Raw genomic sequence first — 7,621 nt, forward strand, 5'->3', positions numbered from 1 at the left:
TGTGTGTTTGTGTGTGTCTCTGCCAGGTTTTGGTATCAGGATGATGCTGGCCTCATAAAATGAGTTAAGGAGGAGTCCTTCCTTTTCAATTGTTTGGAATAGCTTCCAAAGGAATGGTATCAGCTTCTTGTTTTACCTCTGGTAGAATTTGGTTGTGAATCTGACTAGTCCTGGGCTTTTCTTGGTTTGTTGGCTACTAATTACTGCCTCAATTTCAGAACTTGTTATTGGTCTATTCAGGGATTTGGCTTCTTCCTGGTTTAGTCTTAGGAGAGTGTATGTGTCCAGGAATTTATCCATTTTTTCTAGATTTTCTAGTTTATTTGCATAGAGGTGTTTATAGTATTCTCTGGTGGTAGTTTGTATTTCTGTGGGATCAGTGGTGATGTCTTCTTATCATTTTCTAATGTGTCTATTTGATTCTCCTCTTTTTTTTTCTTTATTAGTGTAGCTAGAGGTCTATTTTGTTAATTTTTTTCAAAAAAACAGTTCCTGGATTCATTGATTTTTTGAAGGGTGTTTTGTGTCTCTATCTCCTTCAGTTCTGCTCTGATCTTAGTTATTTCTTGTCTTCTGTTAGCTTTTGGATTTGTTTACTCTTGCTTCTCTAGTTTTTTTAATTGTGATGTTAGGATGTGGATTTAAGATCTTTCCTGCTTTCTGATGCAGGCATTTACTGCTATAAATTTCCCTCTTAACACTGCCGTAGCTGTGTCCCTGAGATTTTGGTACATTGTCTCTTTGTTCTCATTGGTTTCAAAGAACTTCCTGATTTCTGCCTTAATTTCATTATTTACCAGGAGTCATTCAGGAGCAGGTTATTCAATTTCCATTTATTAGTGTGGTTTTGAGTGAGTTCCTTAATCCTGAGTACTAATTTGACTACACTATGGTCTGAGAGACTGTTATGATTTCAGTTCTTTTGCATTTGCTAAGGAGTGTTTTACTTCCAATTATGTGGCCGCTTTTAGAACAAGTGCCATGTATTACTGAGAAGAATATATATTCTGTTGATTTGGGGTGGAAAGTTCTGCAGATGTCTATTAAGTCCACGTGATCCAGAGCTGAGTTCAAGTCCTGAATATCCTTGTTAATTTTCTGTCTCATTGATCTGTCTAATATTGACAGTGGGGTGTTAAAGTCTCCCACTATTATTGTGTGGGAGTCTAACTCTCTTTGTAGGTTTCTAAGGACTTCATTAATGAATCTGGGTGCTCCTGTATTGTGTGCATATATATTTAGGATAGTTAGCTCTTCTTGTTGATCACTTTACCATTATGTAATGCCCTTCTTTGTCTTTTTTGATGTTTGTTGGTTTAAAGTCTGTTTTATCAGATACTAGTATTGCACACCTGCTTTTTTTTTGTTTTCCATTTGCTTGGTAAATTTTCCTCCATCCCTTTGTTTTGAGCCTATATGTGTCTTTGCATGTGAGAGGGGTCTCTTGAATACAGCACACTGACGGGTCTTGACTCTTTATCCAATTTGCCAGTCTGTGTGTTTTAATTGGGGTATTTAGCCTATTTACATTTAAGGTTAATATTGTGATGTGTGAATTTGATCCTGTCATTATGCTAGCTGGTTATTTTGCACACTAGTTGATGTGATTTCTTCATAGTGTCACTGATCTTTATATTTTGGTGTGTTTTTGCAGTGGCTGGTACCAGTTTTTCCTTTCCATATTTAGTACTTCCTTTAGGAGCTCTTAAAAGGCAGGCCTAGTGGTGATGAAATCCCTCATCATTTGCTTGTCTGAAAAGGATTTTATTTCTCCTTTACTTATAAAGCTTAGTTTGGCTGCATATGAATTTCTGGGTTGAAAATTATTTTCTTTAAGAATGTTGAATATTGACCCCAACTCTCTTCTGGCTTGTAGGGTTTCTGCTGAGATACCCACTGTTAGTCTGATGGGCTTCCCTTTTTTGGTGACCTGGGCTTTCTCTCTGGCTGCCCTTAACATTTTTTCCTTCGTTTCAACCTTGGAGAATCTGATGATTATGCATCTTGGGGTTGATCTTCTTGTGGAGTATCTTAGTGGTGTTCTTTGTATTTCCTCAATTTGAATGTTGGCCTGTCTTGCTAGGTTGGGGAAGTTTGTCCTGGATAATATTCTGAAGTGTGTTTTCCAACTTGTTTTCATTCTCTCTGTCTCTTTCAGGTACTCCAACCAATTGTAGGTTTGGTCTTTTTTTATAGTTCCATATTTCCTAAACGTTTTGTTCATTCCTTTTCATTCTTTCTCTAATGTTGTCTGCCTGCCTTATTTCAGCAAGATGGTCTTCAAACTCTGATATTCTTTCTTCTGCTTGATTGATTCAGCTATTGATACTTGTGTATACTTCACGAAGTCCTCATGCTGTTTTTTTCAGCTCCATCAGGTCATTTATGTTCCTCTCTAAGCTGGTTATTCTAGTTAGCAGCTCTCTTTAATCTCATGTCCTTTTATCAAGGCTCTTAGCTTCTTTGCATTAGATTAGAACATGCTCCTTTAGCTCAGCAGAGTTTGTTATTACCCACCTTCTGAAGCCTACTTCCTTCAGCTCGTCCATCTGATCCTCCGTCCAGTTCTATGTTCTTGCTGGAGAGATGTTGCGATCATTCGGAGGAGAAAAGGCACTCTGGCTTCTTGGGTTTTCAGCATTTTCATTGATTCTTTCTCATCTTCCTGATTTTGCCTATTTTTGATCTTTGAGGCTGCTTACCCTTGAATGAGATTTTTATGGGGACTTTTTGTTGTTGTTGTTGATGCTGTTGTTTTTAAATGCTTTCTCTTTGTTTTTCTTTAATGGTCAGGTCCCTCATCTGTAGGGTTGCTGCAGATTTCTGGGGGTTCACTTCAGGCCCTATTCATCTGGTTTGCTCCCTCACCTGGAGATGTCATTCCAGGAGGCTGGAGAATAGAAAAGATGAGTGCCTGCTCCTTCCTCCTCCTCTGACCCCGAGCGGCACCTACCTGATGCCAGTAGGAATGCTCCTGTACAGGGAGTCTGACAACCCCTGTTGAAGGGTTGTCATTCATCTTTCCTTAAAAGAGGAAAAGCTAAAAGCAGTTATCTAGGCTTTTGATTGGTCTCTTTTCTTCTTCTAGCACCAAGGAAACCAAAGACTATGAAGTGCTATCAGTTGAGCAGATGAATCAGAGATTCAGCTCATAAAATATCAGCTAAAAAGTAAAATTAAGTCATTTCTGTTTTGAAACATAATTTCCTATAGAAGAAGGGATATTCTGAGGATGGTGACATTTTCTCTCTGACTGGATTCAGAAAAAATAAGCTGACAAAGCATAAGCAACTTAGATTAGAATAAGGAAGACTTTCTTGATGAGGACAGAATGCCCAGTGGTTGAGGGGGAAAGTCTTGAAAAATGGACTATAGTTTCTGTTGGAATGGGTATAGTTGCAGTTCTGATAGGTAGAGTTGAAGATTTTTTAAAAACAATCTTTCAGCCCCCTAACTGTTCTTAAAATTAACATTTTTATTATGAAATAACTATACTGACATGCAGTTGTAGGAAATATTACAGAGAGGTGCCACTCTTTACACAGTGACTCCCAATGGTAACGTTTTTCAAAACTGTAGTACAATATTACAACCAGGATCTTGATGTTGATACAGTCAAGACACAAAACAGTTTCCTCACCACCAGAGGGTCCCTCTTATACCCTGGTAGTCATACTCACCTTATTTCTCCTTACCTGTTCCTGACCCTTGGCAACAACTAACTGGTTCTTCATTTCTAAAGTTTTGTGATTTCAAAAGTGTCTTATAAATGGAATCATCTAGTATGTGACATTTTGGTATTTTTTTTTTCTCAGTGTAACTCCCTGGAGATTCATCAAAGTTGAAGTGTATATCAATTGTTTATTCATTTTTATTGCTGAGTAGTATTCTCTAGTATGGATGTACTGCAATTTAACCATTCACTCATTGAAAGAAATCTGAGTTGTTTACAGTTCTTGGTTACTATGAAAAAAGCTGTTAGAAACTTTCATATACAGGTTTTTATGTGAAAATAAGTTTTCATTTGTCTGGGTTAAATGTCTGGGAGAGCAATTGCTGAGTTATATGGTATTTGCCCATTTAGTTTTGGACAAAACTTCCAAACTATTTTCCACAGTTGCTGTACCATTTTACATCCTCCTCTACCCCCGCAGCCATATATGAGTGATCCTGTTGCTCTGCATTTCTATACACCAGCATTTGCTGCTGTCACTCTTTTTTAATTTAGCTATTCTGATCGGTATAGAGTAATATCTTATTGGGATTTTACTTTGCATTTCCCTAATAGTTAATGAGATTGAACCTAATTTCGGCTTATGTGAATACCATCTCTCTAGCCCCTTTGGCTAAATGTTTGTATGTGTCTTCTGCCCATTTTCTAATTGGATTATTTATTGCTGTTGTTTTTTAACTGTTGAGTTTTGAGAGTTCTTTATGTATTCTCGTTACTAATCCTTTTTCAGGTATGTAGTTTCAAAATATTTTCTCCCATTGGGTAACTTGTCTTTTCTTTTTTTTTTTTTTTTTTTTTTTTTTTTTTTTGTCTTGCTCTGTTGCTCTGTTGCCTAGGCTGGAGTGTAGTAATGCAATTACGGCTCAAGGTTAACTATAGTTTCAGCTTCTCAACCTTGTGAACTCAAGCAATCCTCCCACCTCAGCCTCCCAAGTAGCTGGAACTACAGGCATTTAACACCACACGGAGCTAATTTTTAAAAAATATTTTGTAGAGGCTGGGTCTCATCATGTTGCCCAAGCTGATCTCACACTCCTTGGTTCAAGCAATTCTCCTGACTCCCAGATCCTGGGATTACAGGCATAAGCCTCTGCACCTGGCTTTTTTCTTCCACTCAAGAGCTTTTTTAGAATTCAAATGGCTTGAAGTTTTATTGAGATTAAAGTGATCAATTTTTTTTCTTTCTATTTTTGTTTGTTTGTTTATGACACAGTCTTACTCTGTCACCCAGGCGGGAGTGCAGTGGCACAATCTCAGCTCACTGAAGCCTCCACCTCCCGGGTTCAAGTGATTCTCATGTTTCAGCCTCCTGAGTAGCTGGGATTACAGGTGTGTGCCACCATGTCTGCCTAATTTTGTATTTTTAGTAGAGATGGGATTTTGCCATATTGGCCAGCCTGGTGTCGAACTCCTAGCCTCAAGTGATCCACCTATCTCAGCCTCCCAAAGTGCTGGAATTACAAGCATGAGCCACTGCACGTGGCCCAATTTTTTCTTTTATGGTTCAAGTCTATGCACTCTTTTGTCTATGCTTAGATCCTGCAAATTTTTTCCTAAAAGTTTTACAGTTTAACATTTTACATTTAAGCCCATAAATCATTTTGAGTTAATTTTTGTAATAAAGTGTGAAGCTTAGGTTAAGGTGTTTTGTTTTTGTTTTTGTCTTTGTTTTTGTTTGTTGTTGTTGTTGTCATTGTTATTGATGTCTACTTGTTCCAGTACCATTTGTTGAAAAGACCGTCTTTTCTCCATTTATTACTTTAATTTTGTAAGCCCGTAACTTTTAACATCAAAGAAGACACAACTTTATCTATATTTTCTTACATCTAAGAAAAGCCATAGTTTTTGTTTGGAGAGTGCTGTGTGCCAAAGTACTATCCTAAGCTTCTTATATATCATTACCCATTTCCTTGCCTCAATGACTCATTACTCATTTAGTTGTCTTAATAACTCCTTGAGGTAAGTATTATTGTTTCCATCTCACAGATAATGAAACTAAAATTTTGCCACGTTAAATGATTTGCTCAAAGTCACAAAGCTAGTGAATTGGAAAGCTGGGATTCAGACCCAAGCGATATTCCCCTAGAGATTGTGGTGTTAACCTTCATGAATGCTGCATTAGTCACAGTGTGCCAGATATTTAGCAAAATACTGAACATTTTGCCATTTTTCTCACTGTTATCACAAGGCATTTCAACTAACGTAGTAATGAAAGACTCTCCTCACATCCTTTTTTTTAGGTTTCATGTGTTTGATGTTTTATTCATATCAAAACCCTCATATCCATGAAAATACAATTTAAGAGTCAAAAAGCATAAAATTCTATTTCCAAATTTGGAGTCTGTTTCACAAGCTGAAGTGCACAGTTTTGACCCCTTGACAACCTTTCTGTTACTTGCAAACCAACTCTATTTCTTAGGGTCTAAACACACACATACACACACACACAGACACACACACACACCCACTGGGGAATCCCAGTGCTATTGTTATTAGGTGCTAATAGAGCGTAGGATTGTTTACTAAGATCAACTCCTATTTCCTTTTTGATTTGTTCTTTCAGTTTGTTTCCTGGATTCTTAGAATAAACACAGCAAGTATTCATGATAAATGAAGGCAGTATGGAAGGAAACAACGCTAGCTGTGCTGTCAGAGAAAAATCGAAAAAAAGTGGCAATGCAAAATTTCCAACATTTAAATATTTTCTTTCATATGCAGGCAGAAAATGGGATTTTAAAATAAGAGCCAAAAATAGATTATTTAAAATTTTCTACTCAGTAAAAATGAAAAAACAAAGAAAAATCTCGTTTTACTGTAAGGGCATTTTGGAATCCTCATTTACAAAAGCATTTCTGAAGTTGCAAAATCTGACACAGGTGAAAGATAAAAGAGACAGAAGTTCCTTCTCACATGCAAAATCAAACTGACTTGGGTTACAGGAACGCTGTTAAACTGAGTTTGAACAATCCTTTATGATTGTGTTTATCTATCCATGAAGTAACTTGTCATGTTCTTCTCTTGAGTAAGAAGCACTATCCTAAAAATGGTACTCGTATAGTTTGCCTTATTGAGAAGAAGAAGAAGGGATAAAATCTGGTCCGAATGGTTTGAGTTCCAACATGAGAGCTACTCAGTATAACCCAGAATTCCCAAGATAGTTTAAAATTGTCATCCTGATTTTCAAATTTGTCTCCAAACTAGATTTCCAAATCTTCTGAGATGTTTTTGTCACTGAAGCTGGAGAGATTGTACATGATAGACATCCAGGAGATTGGTTAACAATTGCTGGGTACTGCGTCTACCACCGATGAAGCTGCTAGCAGGTAGAGATGAAAGCGCTTATGGAACATAAACCACATAGATAAGTGAACTGAGATACAGCACTTTGGAATCTTGGTATGCACCTGCCCCTCCCTGTCCCATTTCCTTCTCCTCAACACTCTTGGCCTTTCTTCTGTTCTTCTTTGTTCCCTGTTTCACATTCCATTTGTGGAGAGTTCATATCATGTATTAAAATAATACTAATAGTTGGTGGTTCTTGTCTGCAATCCCACTGCTAAGGGAGGCTGAGGGGGGAGGATCACTTGAGGCCAGGAGTTTGAGATCAGCCTGGGCAACATGGTGAGACCCTATCTCTACCAGAAACAAAACAAAACAAAACAAAACAAAACAAAAAAACCTCCCCAAACAATAATACTAATACTTAATGAAATTTTGGATTTACACATATTTATACCTAAGGGAAATTGTAAGCTACAAATTTATTTGGTGTAAGGGTCCTTGATGAAGTAGAAAGATGGAATGAACACTGTATTTATAATTTTTAAAGGATTCTCAGAACATTAAAGAAAGCAAAATCAAAGCTGTTCTTGTTGGCTCAGGCTATAT

At 37.2% G+C, this 7,621-nt stretch overlaps 1 long non-coding RNA gene across 1 annotated transcript in view; it reads left to right on the forward strand.

Moving 5' to 3' along the window:
• The window catches only part of LOC126947552 (uncharacterized), a 74,916-nt gene extending 68,792 nt beyond the window's left edge, over nt 1-6,124 (forward strand). The window contains exon 4 of the long non-coding RNA XR_007723121.1: nt 4,570-6,124. This is a non-coding gene — a long non-coding RNA (uncharacterized LOC126947552). The remainder of the gene's footprint in view (nt 1-4,569) is intronic.
• The last annotated feature ends 1,497 nt before the right edge of the window (nt 6,125-7,621 follow it).

This window comes from Macaca thibetana, chromosome 2 (genome assembly GCF_024542745.1).
Source record: "Macaca thibetana thibetana isolate TM-01 chromosome 2, ASM2454274v1, whole genome shotgun sequence".
NCBI classification, from domain to species: domain Eukaryota; kingdom Metazoa; phylum Chordata; class Mammalia; order Primates; family Cercopithecidae; genus Macaca; species Macaca thibetana.